Source organism: Brachyhypopomus gauderio, chromosome 20, assembly GCF_052324685.1.
Source record: "Brachyhypopomus gauderio isolate BG-103 chromosome 20, BGAUD_0.2, whole genome shotgun sequence".
NCBI classification, from domain to species: Eukaryota; Metazoa; Chordata; class Actinopteri; order Gymnotiformes; family Hypopomidae; genus Brachyhypopomus; species Brachyhypopomus gauderio.
The window spans coordinates 3,793,256-3,816,263 of record NC_135230.1 but is presented as its reverse complement, the minus strand read 5'-3'; the positions used below and the strand labels follow the sequence as shown (position 1 = coordinate 3,816,263).

At 44.4% G+C, this 23,008-nt stretch overlaps 1 long non-coding RNA gene across 1 annotated transcript; it reads left to right on the top strand.

Annotated features, from left to right (window-relative positions):
• The first annotated feature begins 4,946 nt into the window (after positions 1 to 4,946).
• Positions 4,947 to 6,617, top strand: LOC143484237 (uncharacterized). The gene is made up of 3 exons (XR_013122586.1): positions 4,947 to 4,996; positions 5,669 to 5,818; positions 6,194 to 6,617. It is a non-coding gene; the product is annotated as an uncharacterized LOC143484237 (long non-coding RNA).
• Positions 6,618 to 23,008: the final 16,391 nt, after the last annotated feature.

The following is a 23,008-nucleotide window of genomic DNA, read 5'->3' as shown; positions in this document are numbered from 1 at the left end:
TTTGTTACCTTCCAACAACCACTCAAAACACACTTAGCATACACATTCTGACTTAAACAAATGAATATAAAAAGACAAGATTTCATTTAAATGTTATTAAACTTTATTCACCCACCCCCAATATGTTAAATTACACAAATATCATTTAATGTGGCATAACTAAACTCCACATTTTGTTTTACTTTTTCAGGACAGTTAATTCGGTAGTTCAGAATTCAGTTAATAGTTTGTATAAATGTACAAAAGCGATAAACATCTACTTTAACCAGGTGTGTATAACTTCATAACAGAGACAAATGAACATATAACACAGTATATCAGAACATATCAAAAGCTCTGAACTGACCATGTCTACATATAAAAAGTAAAAATGTGCATCATGAAGATCAATTATTAATTAAATCAATTAAATTACATCATCTGAACAATTTTTACTCTTTATCCCCATAAAGCTAACATTTTACAGATACATTTACTTTTAATAACAACACTGTATGCTGAGTTACTTAGATTACTTCATTTGACTGGGCTTGACTGGCAGCAACTGCGTGTGCCTTGCGACCACCACCTCGGTCTGATGCTGATTCAAAGCATCGAATAGCCAGCTTCTCAATGTCATTACTGGTTACATTCTGAGTCAGCTGGTTCTTCCGTACAGCCCCTGTTAAATGGAAAAGAAAACGTTTATTCCCTAACTTTCTAAAGTATAAATTCGATGCCCTAGGTTGTTTTGCTAACACTTTATGTTAATGTCTGCTTCTTAATGGATATATTAACTGTTAATAAGCAATTAACATTTAATTTAAACAGGTAAAATAATTTGAATCAGGGTATCTGCACATTTTTAAATCTCAAATTCAATGACTTTTAAGACCTTTTTAATACCTCTCACAAGGAAAAATAATACTATTACTGGGGATGCAGGTGTGTTCCACATCGTTGACGGGGGGGGGTTGGCGAACGAAAATTGTTGACGTTGTTGAGGCCTACTCCAGCGATAGGAATCTAGCACTAGGACCCTGGAGCGGTTATTTTCTGCATGGTCCTAGCGCTAGATTCGGCAAAGTTCACATCGCACCAGAACAACTGAACAACACACACTTATAATAATTTAATGCCTCCCCTCATAAAATTCCAGACATTTTAAGACATTTTTAGGCCTTGAATATGGAAAACTAAATTTAAGACTTTTTAAGACTTTTTAAGGACCCGCGGGTACCATGTGAATACACAACTCACCACTTTAGTAAATACTAAAACACCTAAAATACAGGAATTTAAATGATGGTAAATCTAATTCAGTATTTTACTGGCCTTAACAAACTGGTATGAATGACTATAGAATCAGTGAATGTTTGTTAGCACCCCAGGCTCTCCATAAATCGGCTCTGTATTAACACCATTTGCACTTGAAGTAATACATTTCCAATTCAGTTGTGTACTTATAGCAGACAAGATTTCGATAAATTAAAACTTTCCATCCTACCGCCTACGTAATGTATTCCCGGTGCGAAGCAGTAACCCAGTGTGCACACGGCAAGCGACGAGAGCGACACAGCGGCCAGAAGTCATTCATTTTCAATTGAAGTCAAGCGTGCTTACCTGCCGGCGTGGTGTTGGATACACCGAAAAAGAGACTTGCTGTCGGTTGGTTTGGCGGCGCAGAGCGATTTTATCGCTTGCGGTGTGCACGCAGGGTTACGGGCATCTAAACGATGCACTATTTAAGGTGGAACGGAGCACGGCGCACTTTTTTTTCTGTGACTATACACCTCACTTCTCCCTCAGATATGAACTACACGTTATTTCACCTGGGGTCGAATGAACTGAATCAAACGAACACTCAAATCAATTAATTGAATCAAGTGGAAGAATGATGAATTACTTAAGTTGGATAAATAATTTAATTAAACAATAAAACACACAGTACTCCGCTAAATAAGTGTTTGTATGCCTGTGCTTTTCCCTTGCCTGCTGTTATTTGATACTGCTAAGCTAGCTAGCTACGACTGACACCAACTTTTAGCTCAGACATTTAACCTAGATAGCTATCTAATTATGAATTTCCCAATGTAAAAGGTGCAGTTAGCTACACAGAATATGTGTTGTTTGTTTTAAAAAAAATCACAATCCTTAATTACAGGGGTGATAGTGGTGGGAAAAATTCCTGAGCCTGAACTTTTTCTGAGGGGGGGGGTGTTAGTGTACCATATTTAGAATATTTTATAATTAATCTTTAAATTAATTAATTAATAATAAATAAGATAATAAATAATATTCTGAGAAAATGCTGTAACCTAAAGATTTAGATTAGACACAATATGTTAAAAACATAAATTTAATAAATTTATAATAGTAAATTATAGGATACCAGACAACTCAAAGAAATTATGCAAATAAAGTTTAAAAGAATTACAAGTATTATGATTATAGTTAGTTTTTATATATAAAATTTAATAAATTTAATAAATATTTTGTGTTGGTTTATTAGGACATACATTTTGTGCTTTTGTTTGTGGGCAATTAATTTTTACAAGGGGCCACATGAGAAACCTGAATTGTGTCAGAGGGCCACACAAACGAAAATGACGTCATCGCGGTGGCTCCGCCCACCTCGCGCGAACTTCCGTGACCGGCGGAGGCGTTTATACTTGCCGCATCACATTCTGTGCAGTGTTGTCTGAAACGATATGTGTTAGTGTAAAGAAACACCCCTCAAAAACAGGGGAAGGAACATTTACCTGACCAATTTTAATGTTGCTTTTGTTTCAGATTTGAAAAGTGCTGGAATTTAGGATAAATACTTGAAATTGTAACTACTTCGTTTCACAACAAATATCTGTCTGACTGAACAGTTCTCTTGTATGTACGTTAACAAATACGAGCCTCTTGTAATTCCAGGATGAAACATGAGAGAACGTGAAGACGTTAAGATTGCGCATTTTGAAAATAATCCACCATTAAATAATGTGATTAAAAGTGAATTATTTCGAGTATATGTATAAATATTTAACTTAATTAAGTTTAACATGCTGGGAAATATTGAATTGGACCTTGAAATGGACCAGGCTTAAACCTACCTTTAAATCACTTCTACGGCACTTTCAAGGTCCATTTCAATATTTTCCAGCTGACTCAGGTTCTCTCTAAGCTCGGTTTCTGGAACAGAAAACCCTGAGTTTTCATTAACTCTGAGTTTACTTACCCGGTTTCGTCATTACATCCGCTTTCTGGAATTACCCCCCTGTTCAGTCAGCTATTTGTTGTGAATCGAAATACAGTCACAATGTCAAGCATTTTCAAGTACTTTAGCCTAAATTCCAGCACATTTCAAACCTGGAACACAATGCAACATTAAAATTCGTCACGTAAATGTTCCGCCGTTCGCGGAGGTTCACGCGCTACGTTCATTCGCGAAAGTTAATTTGTCGTTTCTCACACAGCTCACACACGCGCACGTGTCCACACGGAATTAACACAAATGTAGCGATTTCAAAATAAAAGCGTCACAGTTGTATTGCATGCACGACGTAGATATTTGTTTAATTTATGATTGGCCTCTCGCGGCCGGACAGGGACGCACAACGGGCCGGATGTGGCCCGCGGGCCGTAGTTTGCCCAGGTCTGCCTTACGCCGTAAAGCCTGGAACGTCGCAAGCGTCGCTGCAGTGTTCTCCGAAACGATAGGTGGCAATAGGTGGCAGTGGAGAATAAAAAACCTCTGCAAAACCGGGGAAAGAACATTTTTACCTGACCAGAGACCGTATATATACACCAGGCATCAAACATAAATATGCAGGGGTGATAGTGGGAAAAATTCCTGAGCCTGAACTTTTTCTGAGCGGGGGGGGGGGGGGGGGGGGTTTGGGTGTGTGTGTGTGTGTATATATATATGGAATACTATATTATAATATATATATTATAAGTCAGGTAATCATTATGGTGGAATATAAAAAAATTCTATTAATATTCTGAGAAAATGCTGTAACCTAAAGATTCTGTTAACACAATTAGACACAATATGTTAAAAAACAGGCATGATCAATTATTTATTCATTACTATTAGTAAATTATAGGATACCAGACAACTCAAAGAAATTATGCAAATAAAGTTTAAAAGAATTACAAATATTATGATTATAGTTAGTTTTAATATATAAAATATTTAATAAATATTTTGTGTTGGTTTATTCGGACATACATTTTGTGCTTTTGTTCATGTATTACACCTTACGCCGTAAGTTACAGACGGCCATAATGAACCAGATCATCTGACCACCTGTATCAGCTCAAAAAAAACACTTTCTTATATTTCTGATAAAAATTAAACTTCATCAGAATAAAGATAAAATACCTAAAGGCCTATCCTGACGCCGTCCTCCACGGTCCCGAGCCGCGTAACCGTGTATTCTTCCGCCGCGCACACCAAACACCAACCCAGCCAACATGTCCACATGGGCCCCACATGGGATTTAACTGGGCAGTATGGGTTTTATCTGGGCATGGGCTTAGAATGGGCTTTTTTAAGGGTTCTATTCGGGCCCCAGTTGAGTTACATTTGTGGGCCCCATTGGGGTTATAAATCCCGGCCCCAGTTGGGTTATAGTTGGGACCCACGTGGACCTGATTTTTTAAATAGCCTAATATTTTAAAAACGGACTTTTAAATACCATTTACAAAACAGACATTTTTACATAGTACACGATTTTATACCTCAGCTCAAGCAAATGATGGTAGAACTGGATATTTCTCTGGCACACAAATAAATTGCATGTTGATATAGTTTAACTTGTGAAGCAGTTATAATAACTAAATTCATTCAAAATATTAACAAAGTTAAAATAACAAAGTTAATGTACCTGCTTCAGATGTATGGAATAAACCATTGCCTCGCCTCCTCTCGTGCGCGCCCGCCCCCAACGAAAGACTAAACGGTCTCCCGCCTGGCCTGACTGAAAGCGTATTTTTATATCCGTTGGAGATATCATTCACTGAGGTAAGAAATTTACTTTTTATCCGGTTTCTCTAATCCGTTCATTTGTTATGGCTAAGAGGAATAATCTGTGGGGGGAAATATAGTGTTTAAAATGTCTATGTTTACACATTTTCGACGTAACCCACCTAGATTTAGTTAATTAATTTTCCTAGATCAGCTAAGACATAAGTGCAAATTTCGATGTTGCTAGGCTAGCTAACCTAAGATAGTGAGTTAACCTATCTTAGCAAACACTAGAACTAAGTGGTCACCTTGGTTAGCTAGCTAGCTAGTTAGGTTTAGAGAATGTTTGCTTAACGTTTTGGTAGAAAAGATAATTGTCCTGTTAGTTATTAATTAAGTGATAAACCTTTACAGTTAATAGTAAGTCATGTCCTTAACAGAACAGGCATTAAATATACCAAATACAAATGACTGCATTTCTAAGGTAGAGCTGTGTAGTATTAATCCCAGTATGAGGGGAAAAACAAATGATCGTAGTCCTAACCTACCATAGAAAATCTTGTGTATAGCAGAAAAGAGTATTGTCTTATGGATAAACAGCTACTAATCATTCTTGTAATGGGTACAAGTTAGATAGCGGTTTTCTCGTTTTGGTGCTCTGTAAAGTAACATGTGGTGGTTGTTTTTGCCTCAGTTTATTCTATCTGAATTTTAAATTTTGTTTTGTAGGTGCCCTAAAACAAAATGCTTATCTTCAGAATTAACTAAAGAAGATGTTGAGAGAGCTGTCTCAAAGTGGTTTACCAATGCTCGTTACCATGATGGAAACCGTGCACTGAGAGCGCAGAGAGACTTTCAAAAAAGGAACGCAGAACAGATGTAAGTAATCAATAGTGAGTTACTGCAGCAGCTCAAATTAATGAATTGTATAGTATATTTGAAGGAGTACTGGTCAGGATTTTATTATCCTGTGCAAACTAGAAGCTGGCAAGAGCCTTCATAGAGTTCTGTACAGTGTATTATGGTCAGGACCCAGGTGGTGCAGAAAATGCATGCCCATTAAACAGGCCTAGTGAGCTAATTCAATAGTACAAACAGCATTTTTATGCTTTACCATGTTTTAGATTCACAGAGAAGGATGTTTATCATCGCTAAAAGTGGTTTAGATAATCTGCAGTGTTACTGTTGTGTGCTTTAATTAATACTGTTGTCTGTCTCTCCCTCCCCTCTTCTCTCTCTCTCTCTCTCTACAAGATGTGAAACTACACAACTCAGCAACACACAGTAAAGGATTCTAAAGACTCTTAACATATGTTTTATGGACATTTATGGTTAAAATTGTTAATGAGTTGTCGTTTTCAATAAAACATTTTTATTAGGATTGATCAAGCATTTGTCATCATTTAAATGTAAGTATTATTATAAACAGCTCATCTCTGATTGAAATTACTTATGATAATACAGTCTTTAGTGCTGTGCTCTTATACAACAGTTTTGCAAAGTAAGAAAAGCAACTGAATATTGCATTAGGTATGTACAGCAGAGACGTCACCTGAAGCCCTCCATGACTCCATAGGGACCCACATTGGATGACACAAGTTAGCATTATAGTAATTGTGCTCCAAATGTGTGATGCAAGCTGACATTCTAATGAGTGATGGGCTGATATTTGGGCCCCCTTTGCATAACCCATATGGGGCCTATAAAGATTTGCCCATGGGCCCCTAATGGGGCTGAAGCGGGTGTCTGCAGTTAACCATAAGGGCCCTACTTGTTGCCCACACTGGCCCCGTCATTATCCCACACAAACAAGGGGCCCATGTAGGGCCAGTGAATCATTGCTCATACGGGGCCCACCTGAGGCCCACATTGACCCCAATATTGGCCCACATGGGCTAACACACATGGGGCCCATGTGGAGCCGATGGACAAATCTTTGTGGGCCCCAGCTGGGTTGCCCAAAAAGGGCCCATGTGCCAGCCCATTTAAAACCCATGTGGGGCCCGCATGGACATGTTGACTGGGTAGACAGCTCTATATTACTAGTTCAGAAAATACTGTTTAGCGATAACGTCGAATTAAGATTATAGGAGGGTACGTGAATCTACAGTGGTAGACCGTTAACGACAGCACTAAATTTAAAGGGTTTATTATTATAGATGTATGGTTACCAGTGAATGTTCCTACACGCCATCAGCGTCATTTAAACCTCTGCGAGCGAATGGCATCGCATTTAGTATTTGTGCAATTTGTAGTATATTTCGCTTTGTATTGGTTTCTATTGTTAGTCTAGAATGTCAGCCGAGCGGCTCCCGACATAATCGTTAAACAGCATCCTGAACTCGTAGTTTGGAGCTGTCGGTCAGCTCCGAATCGTTCACCCAACATAAATTAACAAACAAAAAATATAAACCATCTTCATTTCCACGAATCCTACAAATGCGATGCCACTCCTACTCTCTACTCTACTTCCTGTAGAATTCAGGATCCAGTTCAAGATTTTAACTTTAACATACAGAGCACTACACAACACAGCTCCTGTGTATGTCGCTGACCTGCTCCACCCCTACACTTCATCACGATTACTCAGGTCAAACAACCTGAGTTTACTGTCTGTGCCACGCTCATGTCTAAAGACTCGTGGAGACCGAGCATTTAAGGTGGTTGCTCCAAAACTGTGGAACACACTTTCTCCACATTTAAGATCAGCTGACACTGTAGATACTGTAATGATCCTTAAAGGATTATTGGGTTACTGTTTCTTTAAGTTAAGTTGTGTGTGTGAGTGGAAAAAGTGCGCGAGGAGCGAGAGTGAGAGAGAGAGTTCAGTTATTTTTCCTCGAGTGAGTTCGCTTGTATTAGTGTTTAAATAAAATAGACAAGTTGTAAACAGTAAACTGTTCTGGTTTTTAACGAACGTTACACTGGTGTCAGAAGCTTATACGATGAACCAACTCCGAAGCTCGATGTTTGCGGACAAGATTAAGGGGGAGGAGCAGGAGATGGGTGCCCGACCACGGTCTGCTGCGCGCAGAGTGAGGGAGACGGCGCTGCGTATGTCCGCGGAGGCTGGATTCTCGCCAGGTTTCGCTAGATTTGAAAATGTTTCGCGCCACGACCGCGGGTTCGAACCATCACGCGACGCGAATAAAGACGGAGGAGGTCCTGGCCAGAACGCTGCGGCGAACATAAAAACACCGAAGTTCAATGGTAAGACGCCATGGGAGGTGTTTATTGCCCAGTTTGAACTGTTAGCTGCTGCAGCTGGCTGGGCTGAGGAGCATAAAGCACTGCAGTTAGCTTTGTGCCTCTGTGAGGACGCGGCCGCTTGTTTGCTTCTGCTGAGTGAGGAGGAGCGGAGGGACTATGCTGCTCTAGTTGGGGCACTACAGAAACGGTTCGGGCAGTATAACCAGCCTGTGCTGCTGCGATCTGAGTTCCACAACAGACGCAGACTGCCCGGGGAGCCCCTGCGCATTCTGGCCCATGACATCGAGTGCCTGTGCAGACGGGCTTATGACAACATGCCACTTGCAGTGCGGGCAGAGCTCGCTCGGGATCAGTTCCTGCAGGCTCTCTGTCCTAAAGAACTCCGCATACAGACTCAGCTCGCACATCCGGCCACGCTTAATGCAGCTCTAGAGTTTGCGCTGGAGAGGGAGATGCTGACGAGATCCACTGGGGGAACCGACGACTCACCGGTAGTGAGAGTGACGACAGCCCCTGTCGAACAGCCGGGGAGGCCAGAGGGACCACTCGTCGCGTTTCAGGCAGCTGCCCTCCAGTCACCTGGGTCTCGGGGTGGTCTACGCCGTCGACCCCAGAGCTGCTGGGGATGTGGACAATCTGGTCACCTGATCAGACAGTGCCCCAGGTTCCCAACTGCGCAGGGAAACGAGTAAGGGCCCGTGCAGGTGGGAGTGCACGGGCCTGCAAGATCAACACACCCGGTCCTCTGCCATCTTCACCAGGCACAGTCATTGCTGTGGGCTGGACCCAGGTTGGTGACTTCTGCCACATCCCTGTTACAGTTTCCGGGGTGCCCTGTACGGCACTCTTGGACACGGGGTCTAACGCAACACTGGTTCGACCTGATGTCATCCCAGCCGGAGCTGCTGTGCAGGCAACTGATGTGCAGCTTAAGACTGTGACTGGGGACCTGGCCCCTATAAGAGGGAGGGGAGTGTTTCAGTTTAAGGTAGGAGATGTCATCGTGCCTTACGCTGCTTGGGTGGCGGATGTGCAGGACACCTGCATCCTTGGGCTGGACTTTCTAAGAGCCATTGGTGGTGTATTAGACCTGAGAAAGGGCGTTCTAGTACTCCCTGCAGGGGAGAGAGTACAGCTGGTTTCCCCCTCGGTATGCGCAGCCCCTGCTGCAATAGCTGCTAGCGCTGCAGAGACTCCTGAATTGCCATCAGCTGTGCAGCAGGTTGAAGAGGATGAGAGGTTGTCTGCTGTGAGGGACATCTGGTCCAAGAACTGTGAGGGGCTAACACATCAGCAGCAGGAGAGTTTATGGCAGGTGCTACTGGAGTTTAAGGACACCTTTGCCCTTAAAGAGAGCGAAGTAGGTCTGACACACATGGTGGAGCACATCATTGACACAGGGGATGCCCGACCTATTAAAGTACGTCCCCGTCGCTTGCCATTAGCTCATCAGGAGGCTGCAGAGAGAGAACTGAGCGAGATGCTCAAGTCAGGCATCATAGAGCCATCTGACAGTCCGTGGGCCTCTGCTGTGGTGATGGTGCCTAAGAAAAACAGTTCAAGGATGCGCTTCTGTGTAGACTACAGGCCACTCAATAAAGTCACAAAAAAAGACTCTTACCCCCTCCCTAGGATTGATGAGTCTCTGGACCTGGTGGCAGGGTCCTCCTGGTTCTCCACCCTGGACCTGCGAAGTGGATACTGGCAGGTACCACTCTCCCCAGAGTCCAGACCAAAGACAGCCTTCTGCACCAACAGGGGACTGTGGCAGTTCAGAGTCCTAAGCTTCGGCCTTTGCAATGCCCCTGCCACCTTCGAGAGGCTTATGGACAGCGTGCTGGCTGGTGTCCCACGCCAGCAATGCTTGGTTTATCTGGACAACCTCCTGGTGCACGGGAGCTCATTTGACGCTGCTTTGAGCTCCCTGAGGCATGTGTTAGGGAGAGTGACTGCTGCAGGCCTGAAACTACACCCGGGCAAGTGTCACTTCATGAGGCATGAGGTGGAGTTCCTAGGCCACAAGCTGGGTCGCGAGGGCATTAGCACTTTGGAGGAAAAAATTCACACCATTAAGGTCTGGCCCACTCCGATAGACCAGGTCCAGCTTAAGAGCTTCCTTGGGCTGGCCTCCTACTATAGGAAATTTGTGAAGGATTTCTCCTCCATAGCTGCGCCACTGTTCCGCCTGCTGCAGAAAGACTGTGACTTCAGCTGGACCCAGGATTGCCAGCAGGCATTCAGTACCCTCCGCAGAGTCCTTACAGAATCCCCGGTCCTTGCCCCACCAGACCCCAATCTGCCATTTGTCCTGGACACAGACGCCAGTAATGTAGGACTTGGAGCTGTGCTGTCCCAGGTCAGGCCCGATGGAGAGAGAGTGGTGGCATATTTCAGCCGGGTCCTGAATAGGAGTGAGCGGCGCTATTGCGTTACGAGGCGGGAGCTCCTGGCTGTGGTGATGGCGGTGAGACACTTTAAGTACTATCTGTGTGGCACACCCTTCGTCGTCAGGACCGACCACGCTGCCCTCCAGTGGCTGATGTCTTTCAAGGAGCCGGAGGGGCAGGTGGCTCGCTGGCTGGAGGAGCTCCAGGCCTTTAACTTCACCGTGCAGCACAGAGCAGGGACACGCCATTCCAACGCTGATGCCCTGTCTCGCCGCCCGTGCGCCGCAGCTGGTTGCCGCTACTGTGAGAAGAGAGAGGAGAGGGAAAGAGAGCTCACAGCATCAGACGGTGGGGTGCAACTGTCATGCAGGGTGCTCCAGGTGATAGATGCTGCAGAATGGAGGGCACAGCAGGAGCAGGACACCGACCTGATGCCGGTTCTGCAATGGCTCGAGGGTGAGCAGCGTCCCCACCGGGATGAGGTTGCTGGGCTGTCTGTTAGCACCAAGGCACTGTGGGCCAGGTTTAATACTCTGAGGATGAGCGAGGGGGTGTTACAGCGTGCGTGGAAGGACCCAGCCACAGGGGAGGAGAGATGGCAGGTTGTGGTGCCGAAGTCACTGAGGTCAGCAGTGCTAGAAGGCTGCCATGGAAGCGCGGGCTCTGGCCACTTCGGTGTCTCCAAGACCCTGCGCCGCCTCCGCCAAGGCTATTACTGGGGTCAGCAGCGGAGGGATGTGGAGGACTTCTGCCGCAGCTGTGACCCCTGTTCCTCGCACAAGGGACCACTGGATCAGTCCCGTGCTCAGCTTCAACAGCAACTGGCAGGAGCACCAATGGAACGGGTGGCTGTGGACATCATGGGCCCGTTTCCCCGCACTGTGAGGGGAAACCGCTATGTTCTCGCGGCCATGGATTATTTCACTAAGTGGCCGGAGGCATATGCCATCCCAGACCAGGAGGCAGAGACGGTGGCTGATGCATTAGTGGAGGGGATGTTCAGCCGGTTTGGGGCAGCGGAGACCCTTCACAGCGATCAGGGTCGGAACTTTGAATCCAGGGTGTTTGCTGCCATGTGCGAACGTCTCGGGATCCAGAAGACTCGGACCACCCCACTCCACCCACAGAGTGATGGCCTGGTGGAGAGGTTTAACAGGACACTGGTCCAGCAGTTAGCTATCCTCACATCAGAACACCAGCAGGATTGGGACACCCATCTTCCCCTCATCCTCATGGCCTACAGGTCAGCAGTTCAGGATTCCACACAGTGCACACCTGCCCTGCTCATGCTGGGAAGAGAGCTGAGGACTCCTGCCGAACTGGCTTTCGGGAAGCCACAGGATGCACTAGAGGCACTATCAGGCCCAGATTATGCGACGAAACTGCAGGACCGGCTGGAATCTGCACACTCCTACGCCCGGGATCAGTTAGCCAAGGCGGGACTGCGCCAAAAGAGGAACTATGATGTCACATCTAGAGGGAGGCACTTCATGGCTGGAGAGTTGGTGTGGGTCTTTAGCCCAAAGAGGAGAAAAGGACGGTGTCCTAAACTGGACAATAGCTGGGTTGGGCCCTGTAATGTTCTGGAACGGGTCGGGGAAGTGGTGTATAGGGTGCAGTTGCCCCCAGGAGGCAGGAAAGTAGTCCTACACAGAGACAGAATGGCTCCCTATAGGGGACATTCTCTTCCCCGTTTCAGGGAGGGACGGGTACAAAGCCCTCATACCCCTGCACAGGGGGGGTCCCAACAGGAAACATCCCCTCCTCTAAGCCCTACAGCTCCGACAACCCCTCAGAGCACTGGTAGGCCGAAGAGGCAACACAAACTACCTCCCCGCCTCAGAGATTGTGTTGTTCCCTCGAGGACGAGGAACTTTTTGTTGGGGGGGCAGTGTAATGATCCTTAAAGGATTATTGGGTTACTGTTTCTTTAAGTTAAGTTGTGTGTGTGAGTGGAAAAAGTGCGCGAGGAGCGAGAGTGAGAGAGAGAGTTCAGTTATTTTTCCTCGAGTGAGTTCGCTTGTATTAGTGTTTAAATAAAATAGACAAGTTGTAAACAGTAAACTGTTCTGGTTTTTAACGAACGTTACAATACTTTTAAAAAACAGCTAAAGACTTTCCTTTTTACGCAGGCATTTAGTTAGTGGTGGAGGTTGCAGCCGTTGACCTTGTACACTGTATTTTATTTCTGTTTTATAGTGTGTGTTTTTGTGTCTTTGATTTATTTTATTTTATTTTCCGTTGTAAAGCACTTTGTGGCTTGTGCCTGTGAAAAGTGCTATATAAATGTATTTTACTTACTTACTTACTCGCTCGCAGTGGTTTAAATGACGCTGATGGCGTGATGAACGTTCACTGATGAACATTCTGTAATAAATCTGTTGTGACGTGGGGGTGAAGTGTTATCAGTGGGAGGACACTTGCTGAGAAGAGCATTTTATATAAGGGGTTTCACATTTAACATTAACTTAACTACGTTAATATAATAGAAGACACAAGGACAGCACGATCATGATGAGGCATGACTAAACTAGACGACACCACAATCCACTACAGCGACACAACACGGATTTATATTCGCGGATATATATTTATATTATATAAATATATTTATTTATTTGTTTATTATTGAATATTTGATTATTCTGCTACCTCCTGTTATCGCTGAACTAAACTTTCGGCACGAGACTTTCAGCGCGAGCTCTTCAGCGCGAGTTCTTCTGTGCGCGTTCATGTACGTTGCTCCAGAGTTTGAAAAAACACAAGAACAAACGAATTACTTGTTATATTCCTTGTTGACACTTGTGGAAGATATTTTACTGTAGTTGGCTTCGTTTTTTTTGTGTTGTTGTATGTCAAATGTAAAACAAAGTTCAAACTTAGCGCCCTTGGAAGCAGAAGGAGGTAGGAAGAAAAATTGTATTAATCCAAAGAGTGATTTATTTAATTTAAAACGAAGGGAGATGTGATTGTTGTTTTGTTTTCAGTAAGAGCTGCGGCTCATAACATAAAGTTGAGTTCATGTGCAAGTTTGCTAGGAGTGACGTATTTAAAGTTTGGACCCTGTTCTACACATTATCTGTGAGGTATGGTGCTAGGGCATTTGTGTTTATTTTTTATTTTTTGCCACATTTTGTAGTTTTCACGGTGTCAAATGTCGGTGGCGAAAGGAGGAGAGAATAAAGATACACCAGTCGAAGCTCCGAGCATTGTTTGCGTGATTAATCCAAGTGGTCCGCTACACGGATGACTAAAGCGAACATACCAGAGAATGAGTACAGATAAACACGAAAACACTCAACCTTACCCATGCACAGTGGCGTGCACAATTAGACCCCAACTCTGTCCTTTATCAACGAAAGTGCCCTTTTGAAACTTCGTTTTTTATTATTATCATTTTACTGAGGTCGGTTTGAAATGATCTTTTGAAAACCTGAGCGATTAAAAACAATGCCCTGAAATGCGCCACCACCTCGCACACACCCGACCTCTCTATTCCTTTAACACCAGATGCGCTGCAGCAGCAGTTCAGTTCAGCGAGTGGAAGGAAGCGTCTTCAGCACAGCACACACGCTCACAGATAGACTTCTTCTCCCGTCCCCACCAGCCAGGTCACATACACATCAAGTCAAATCGTACCGTTTGTCCTCTAAGCCCAACGTGAAATCATTTTGTTGTGCAGTAAAATGTCTCATACAGCACCAAACTACTAAGCATTTTTAGCCGATGGTCACCTGATAAACTAGTCGCACTAGCCCAAATCAGTGATAGATAACGTGAGGACGACCACATACAAATAATTAAGGTAGAGTTTGCAAATCTATGTGTTAAGCTGAACGTTTTCTGTTGTATACGTTTTGTTAGGCAACATAAATTAACACATTCGTTTGTGAAAGAAGAAACGGGAAGTTCCCCATTACCTGTGAAAAATGTCCATCTGCATTCATGTAATGACAACAGTCAGTAGCCTATAACTCATTCTCGTACTTTTTGGTCTTTTTACTGTCTTAATTGTAGGCCTATATTGATTTACTAATTGCAAAATATATGCAACAATGCCTGCAGACAGTGGAGGGTAAACAGAAGTTAACTGAAGGACAATGACTATAGTTAATATTGGATATGGATTTTATCAGTTGGCGGTGTGACTTTTTCCATTGAAAACTCACGTTACTAATAAAAGTCAAATTTCATTCAACATGCGCTTGTAATTTTTTAATAATGAATTGTTCCACGTGCGCTAAAAAGTGCCCCCCCCTTCCCCCCAGCACTTGCCCCCCAAATGTCTGTGCACGCCACTGCCCATGCACACACCACATACTCTCATACAGAACACATACTCTTTAACGATAATGTCGAATTTAGATTAGTGGTAGACAATGAGTGGCAGTAGCCGCTCGGTGGTTGATGGCTGATGCTGCGGTGTTACGTGAACTGTGGATTTTGGGGAGGTTGTTTTCTCTTTCGGTTAATTTTGGTTTAACAGGTGGATTGCCTCGGTACGGGTGGATTCTGTCGGCCAATCGAAGATCGTGATTTGGATGAGGGGGAGGATATTCGGCTTCATAATCTGCATGACGGAGTTGCTGGAAGTTGCCGGGAGGCGACGCGAGCATTTATTGCCTTTACGGTTGTGTGTGACTTTTGAGAAACTGTAGCTCATGATTCTCATGTGAGAGGTGAGGGTTTGTGCGATAACTTTTGTCATGAATTGTCATGAATAGCGGTGTGAAAATCGCCACCATGGAGTAAGAACGTAGTAGCCTGTGCACAATTATATAGACACCCATGCAGGGATGTTTTATAAGAAACACCAGTATAGAGGCGGACACTGTGTATGTATATTTGTTTGAGATTATCGTCGTAGATATATTTTCTTTATTTATGTTAGTAAGGTGTGAGTCTTGCTTTGTTAACTTAGTGTAGTATATTTTGTTTGTTTCTTTTCTTTGGTGCCGTCTACTGCTCCTTTCCTTGGTTGGTTTATGGTCAATCGTGTATTTTTGTACGTACGTGTCTGTTCAGTGTTTTGCTGCGTAGAAAAGGCTCTTCTACCCATTACCACTCTGCAGTAAAGAGTTTTCTTACGTATCCGTCTGGTTTTCGCGTTCTTCTTTAATTTCATCTTGTCCACTACGCACATGCTACTACCCCACACCCCAAACCTAGACCCATGACATCGTGGGGTCGTAACAGACGTAATCTAGACTAACAATATAAACCAATACAAAGCGAAATATACTACAAATTGCACAAATACTAAATGCGATGCCATTCGCTCGCAGAGGTTTAAATGACGCTGATGGCGTGTAGGAACATTCACTGATAACCATACATCTATAATAATAAACCCTTTAAATTTAGTGCTGTCGTTAACGGTCTACCACTGTAGATTCACCTCCTATAATCTTAATTCGACGTTATCGCTAAACAGTATTCTGAACTAGTAATATAGAGCTGTCTAGCTGGATGTCGGCTAGTATTTCACTCAACATAATTTTTAAACAAAAGTTATGAACCATCTTCATTTCAACAAATGGCGATTCGGAGCTCGTCGGGATGATTTTAAGCGAGTGGCCGATACGCAGTCACCCAAGAGTCTTTAGATGTCTGTCAGCAGAGGCAGGCGGCGTTTCTGGACAACGGAGACCACAGTCACGCAGCACTGGTCACACTAAGTGCCACGATTATGTGGCAGCTGCCACAAGGTGCCATTTCTGGGTGGCACAGTGGTCACTTTCGTGCTGCTTACATGCTACTTACACGCCAAACAGGGACCGCACTCTTACAGGAAATTTAGCAGAAAGACGCGCCTCTTAATGACCTCTGATATGTTTTGTGATTGGCCAGATGCAGTTCGATTAGCTCTGAGTTTGTTTGCTCATCCTACGTATCCCGGATGAACCGCATTTCAACCTGAACCTGAATTTCAACCCGAACCTGAATTTCGACCCGAACCTGAATTACAACCCGAACCTGAATTTCGACCCGAACCTGAATTTCGACCCGAACCTGAATTACGACCCGAACCTGAATTCTGGCCCGAACCTGAATTGCGACCCGAACCTGAATTGCGACCCGAACCTGAATTTCGACCTGAACCTGAATTTTAACTCGAATTTTTGCATACCTGCGAGGATTTTACAGATTTTACAGTTTTTTCAAGTAATAATGATTTCAGGTTCAGGTTCTGGTGACACTATAATAGCTCCATAAGCGGGTTTGAGCCACAGACCCGCACTCACCCATATCCGCAGAGTACAGCACCCACCCACCCGCGAACCCGTGGCTATTTCAAAGTTAAATCTGTACCCGGCCGGACCCGTTAATACAGGGTTGCCAACTTTTGACGTTCGCTTGGAGTGAGATTTTAACCTGGAGCCGGTGGCGAGTGTATTTTGTTGAGGGGGGGAGGGGGGGTGGCGAACGTAAAATGGACACAGATTCAGTGTTATATCGCCGGTGGATGGCGCCAGAGCTAGCGAACTAGTAACGTATTGAATCATATATGTGGATCTGAGGTAAATAAACTGGATATTTTTTTTCGGCGTGAGATATCGGAAGTGTGGCGTGAGAGCGTGTGAAAACGGTCAAATGCGTGTGTCTCACGCTCAATGCGTGAGAGTTGGCAACCCTGTTAATATTCTACCCGTTACCCACCCGTGCCCGTGAAAAATCACACAAATCGAAAGTATTCCTATAGAGCACTTTATTTTTCAATGCGCCTCTGAAAAAACGCAGGGCCGGCGCCACGGAGGGACGAATGGGGGCGTCGCCCCCTCAGGCGAGGTGTCCCGCCCCCTCAATGTAAAAAATAAGACCCATTTATTTTACAACAATCGCTACATGGTGCCCCCTCGGCCGCTCGACAATCGTTACACGCACTCCCCCCCCCTGCTCAACAACTTAAGCCCCCCGCACACAGCGAGCAACAGTGATGGCTAAGTTACCTTGAGAAAGTAATCCGATTACTGATTACTGATTACTCCTTTTAAAAGTAACTTAGTTACATTACATATTACTTGATTTTAAAAGTAACTACGTTAGATTACAAGTTACTTTAGTAGTTACATTCAGCAGCAAAATAAATTTTTCCAATACTCACTTTATTGGAAGTGCATTTTTAACAGTAACAATGTATTGAAGCAGGTTCGGTAACCGAGGCAGAAACTGCTTAATCCAAAAATCCCGAGGAGGGAAACTTTATTGATAGCGCAACCCTGGCGCGCGCAGGCTCCGCCCCCCAGTGTCACTTAAAGGGCAAGACTCGCCGTGAGGAGTAGGAGTCGCTACAGTATCTGTATTATTTGTAAATTTATTTGTAAACCTAATACAAGCGAACTGGGGTGGGTTTCCCGAAACGTTCGTAGCGCCAAGTACTTCGTAACCTCGTATGAAGCTACGAACGTTTCGGGAAACCCACCCCAGTTCAGTCAGACAGCTTGTGAAACGAAATACCATTACAATTTCAAGCACGTTAGTCAAAATTCCAGCACTTTTCAAACGTGGAACACAAAGCAACATTAAAATTCATCAGGTAAATGTTCCTTCCCCTGTTTTTGAGGGGTGTTTCTTTATACTACTACATATCGTTACGGGAGGACACAGCAAAGAATGACTTGTAAAACGTGCTCGCGCTCTCACAGGGTCGCGCGCAGCGTGCGGAGTCGAGCGCTACGGTCAGACGCAAAAGTAGAACTGAGCCAAGAAGAAAGCAAAAATATATATTTTACTAGGGAAAATATAAATAGTAACGCACAGTTATTTGGATAAGTAACTTTAATCTGATTACTGGACTGGAAATAGTAGCACGTTATATTACTCGTTACCGAAAAAAGTGGTAAGATTAGAGTAACGCGTTACTAAGTAACGCGTTACTGACATCACTGGCGAGCAACTACGCGTGCCCGTTTGCTCAGCTAGTTCCTCGCCGTGTGCGGACGCTTGAGACAGAATTCTCTGCCTCTTGAGCCTGTGAGATATTTATCTAACGTGTTTGATATTTTCTGGCACGCGTGCCCGAAATCGTGTGCGCTCGCCTGAGCAATTTGGCTCAGCAACTTTTCGTCACCAGCCAATTGGAAGCTCGCTTGGAGTCACATGACACTTCGGCGTTAACGCCGATAACGGCCATCACTAATCAAAAGTAAAGAAAGAAGTTGAACAAATAATAAATAACAACCATGAGATAAAAGATAGTTATCATGGCTTATTACATCGAGTTTGGCGATAGAACAAGAAAAAAATAATTTTTAAAAATTATAATTTTTCTAATAAATACATTTATACAATTTCTGTGTTGTTTTTTGCTAAATCCAAGTCGAGTTGAAGAAGAGCATAGCCCCTGGTAAGTAGTTAACTGGGTAGAATACAGCTACATGCAAAAATATATATATCAAATATACATCAAAAGTAGTAATCAAAAGTAAAGAAAGAAGTTGAACAGATAATAAATGAGATACAAGAGGAGACAACAACCATGAGATATAAGATAGTTAACATGGCTTATTACATCGAATTCGGCGATAGAATAAAATAATAATACTTTAATCAATTCGGTGTAGGGTTGCCACCTGTCCCGGTTTTCACGTGACTGTCCCGGTTTTCCTTCTTTTTAATATTCGGTCCCGGCAAAAAAAAATTAATTTAATGTCCTGTTTTTCACTAGGTTAGTTCAAACGACTATTTAGACTGTTTCTGCACACTTTAAATCGGTCTTTTTTCTCGCATTTTACACCCCCCGGTAACATTTTACGTTCGCCACCCCCTGTCAACATTTTACACTCGCCACCCACCACCCCGTGTCAGTATGTCTGTTTTGTCAGACAGGTGGTAACCCTAATTCGGTGTCGTCAGTATATGGTGTCTCAACCAAATGAAAATGCTGCTATGTGTTTCATAAAGACATGTTTCACGACACTGAATTTATTAAATTATTTTTTTCTTGTTCTATCGCCAAACTCGATGTAATAAGCCATGATAACTATCTTATATCTCATGGTTGTTATTTATTATTTGTTCAACTTCTTTCTTTACTTTTGATTAGTGATGGCCGTTATCGGCGTTAACGCCGAAGTGTCATGTGACTCCAAGCGAGCTTCCAATTGGCTGGTGACGAAAAGTTGCTGAGCCAAATTGCTCAGGCGAGCCAGCGCACACGGTGAGATTTCGGGCACGCGTGCCAGAAAATATCAAACACGTAGATAAATGTCTCACAGGCTCAAGAGGCAGAGAATTCTGTCTCAAGCGTCCGCACACGGCGAGCAACTAGCTGAGCAAACGGGCACGCATGCCCGTTTGCTCAGCTAGTTGCTCGCTGTGTGCGGGGGGCTTTACGTTCGCCCCCCCGAAATTTTCTGATGCCCCCTCACTGTATATGTTCTAGCGCCGGCCCTGAAAAACGTCAGTACAACACAAAATAAAATCTAAGGTTGCTGTGCAGGAACAGTATTCCTATCTAAAAGTAGCAACTGGTAAAACACAAGAAAATGTATGTAGCCAACCGGTGCCATAACACATGTAGTGGTTTTGCCTGTGTATCAATTATCTAATTGTTTAACCGCTGCCACCACCTTTGATAAGCCAGGAAGGTCTGGCCAGGATAATTCAACAATAATTCAAAGGGACCTTAATACTATAAAAATACACAGTTTATTATAATACCACAGTAAAAAGTTCCATCACATCCCCGGTTGTCTTACCCACTATCGGATGACTGCTAAGGATCTATTTGGGCTAAGAATCTATGTAATACACACACACACACACACTTCAATGCATAACCCACACATCAACACTGCACGTTATTTTAATGACCACCACAAAGTAACCCCCCCCACTTTACGATCAACCACCCACTTACACAACACCACACCCACTGAATATGGAGCACACTATCATATAATATGTGTTGCCTAGCCCTAGCTCAGCCTTCCTATACAGCTATAAGATGCCTGGGAGATGCATAGAATCATAGTTAACACTAGCAGTCACTCGGCATTTATAAAATAAAATCAGACACGGAGACTAAACATCCGGGAAATCCGCTATGAGAAACACACATTGAAACCCAACCCCAGGTTATCATCACGGGAGTATATCTCCATAAAAAGTCTAACCAAGGATCAACTGACCCGGCTTGGTTTGGGAAGTCCTCGCCCCCGGGTGCAACCAGTCATTTCCCGGTTAAGCGCGTCTCTTCAAACGCCAGGCAGCATAATTAGTTCGCAACCCATCAGCCTCCGTCTTCTCTCTGTCGCGACACCCACAGCCGGTCCAATACCAGGAGTCCCCGTTCTCCGAAATCACTTCCTTTTAAAACCCAGACCCCGCCCCTTTTTCCTAAATTAAGGATTCTTTACACTACCCCCACTTTGCCTCTAGACGTGTCCCCACGTCATTCATAAATCAATCACATAGTCCTTTTGCCACACTGGAGCCCTAAGGACTCTAGCCCGTCTAGATGAAGGTGGCTGAGGAACATCAGATTCGGCTGCCCCCGAGGTGTTCTGTCCAACAGTTTCTGAAGTACTTGGCCCTTGAGGTCCAGCGCGATTCCCGCTTGATCCTTCCATGCGCGCCAAAGGTTCATCTGGGTCCGAAACTCCTGAAGGCCGCTGGTCTACTACTGTATCGGCTATCCCCTCCCTTATAGTGGTGGGGGAACTTGCAACTTCTTCCCCAGCAGTCTCCAAAGGCCCAGCATGTCCTTGGGCCCGGTACCGGATTCCCCAGGCAGGAGCAATAGAATTGTCCTCCACCCCTGCAGTTCTCCAACGGGAATCCAGTCTCTCTCCAGGGATCCTGCCAGTCGGTTCCCGATGGCCGTTCCGCCGTCCCCTTGGAAGAGAAGGAATCGTACAGAGCTTAAGGCGATTGTAATGCGCAACAAATAAGGGTCTACCCTGGGAAGACAATTTAAAGAGCTCCTCAGACAACTTTTCTTTAATTGTATACGGCCCCGTATAATGTCCCTGAAACTTGGGACACCGGCCCCTTTTCCTGGCCTTGTCCCGAAGCCACACTCGATCCCCAACCTCATATTTTGGCCCACGCACCCGTAAATCATAAAATTGCTTTTGTCTCAGTGAGGCTTCTTGTTGGTGTCTACAAATTGCCTCATGCACCGACCGCAACCTGCTCTACACCTCCTGGACATAGCCTCCTACTGATGTATATGGTTTGTTCACCTCCACATTGAACAGTAAATCCGAGGGCATAACCATTTCCCTACCAAAAAGTACATGATAGGGAGAGAACTTTGTACTAGCTTGAGTGCTACTCCGATAAGCCATCATTACATATGGAAGGAGCTCATCCCAATTCCTCTGATTTGAATGTACAAACATGGAAAGCATTGTTGTCAGAGTACGATTTAATCGTTCTACCAACCCATCTGATTGAGGATGATAGGGAGTAGTCCTAGTTTTCTGGACCTCCAAGAGATCACAAATCTCTCTAAATAAAGCAGATTCAAAGTTCTTTCCCTGGTCTGTATGAATACTCTTTGGTGTGCCCCACCTAAGAATGAACTGTTCGACCACTACCCTAGCCACAGTATCAGCTTCTTGATTTTTTAAAGCAAATGCTTCACACCACTTGCTAAAATAATCAGCAATTACCAGTATATACCGGTTCTCCTGGATCGTGGTAGGCAAGGGGCCTACAATGTCTATCCCCACCCTCTCAAATGGGTAGGTAGCTTGCATGGGATGAAGGGGGGCACGGGGCTCTGGCCCACTAGATTTATATACAGCACAAAGCTCACATTTCGTACACCACTCTGCAACATCATTACTCCATCCTGGCCAAAAGAACCTAATCCTCACCTTTTCCTTTACCTTATTAATTCCCAAGTGTCCCCCTGTTTTTGTATTATGCAGTTTTTCTAACACCTCTGGGACTAACACTTTTGGAACCACAACTCGCTCGCATGGATCGACTCCCTGAAGACCCCTCTGGGTGCTCTTTAAGACTCCATCTTCCAGACTCAAGGTATTCCACATATTCCAATAGCCCCGCAGCTGAGGATCTTGCTTCACTTCTACGGGAGGCTTGTGCCTACTTTGCTCCACCCAGGCTTTCACTTTACGAAGGATCTCGTCTTTATCTTGTTCCACCTTCCAGTCCCAAGTTGGAGGTTCACATTCTTCCATCACGCAGACTTGCTCTACTTCAGCAACCGGTAGTCGAGACAGAGCGTCGGCATTTCGATGGGAAACTCCAGGGCGGTGGACAATGTCATACTCGAACGATGCCAGCTGTTCCAACCACCTTGCAACTTGACCCTCAGGGCAGTCGAAGCTATGAAGCCACCGTAGGGAGTTATGATCTGTTCTCAGCGTGAACTTCTTCCCCATCAGGTAGTGTCTGAACTGTTTCATAAAAGTCACAACAGCCAGCAGTTCCTTCTTTGTAGTAGCATAGTTCCTCTCTGTCCGACTCATAGAGCGACTTGCGTATGCTATAACAC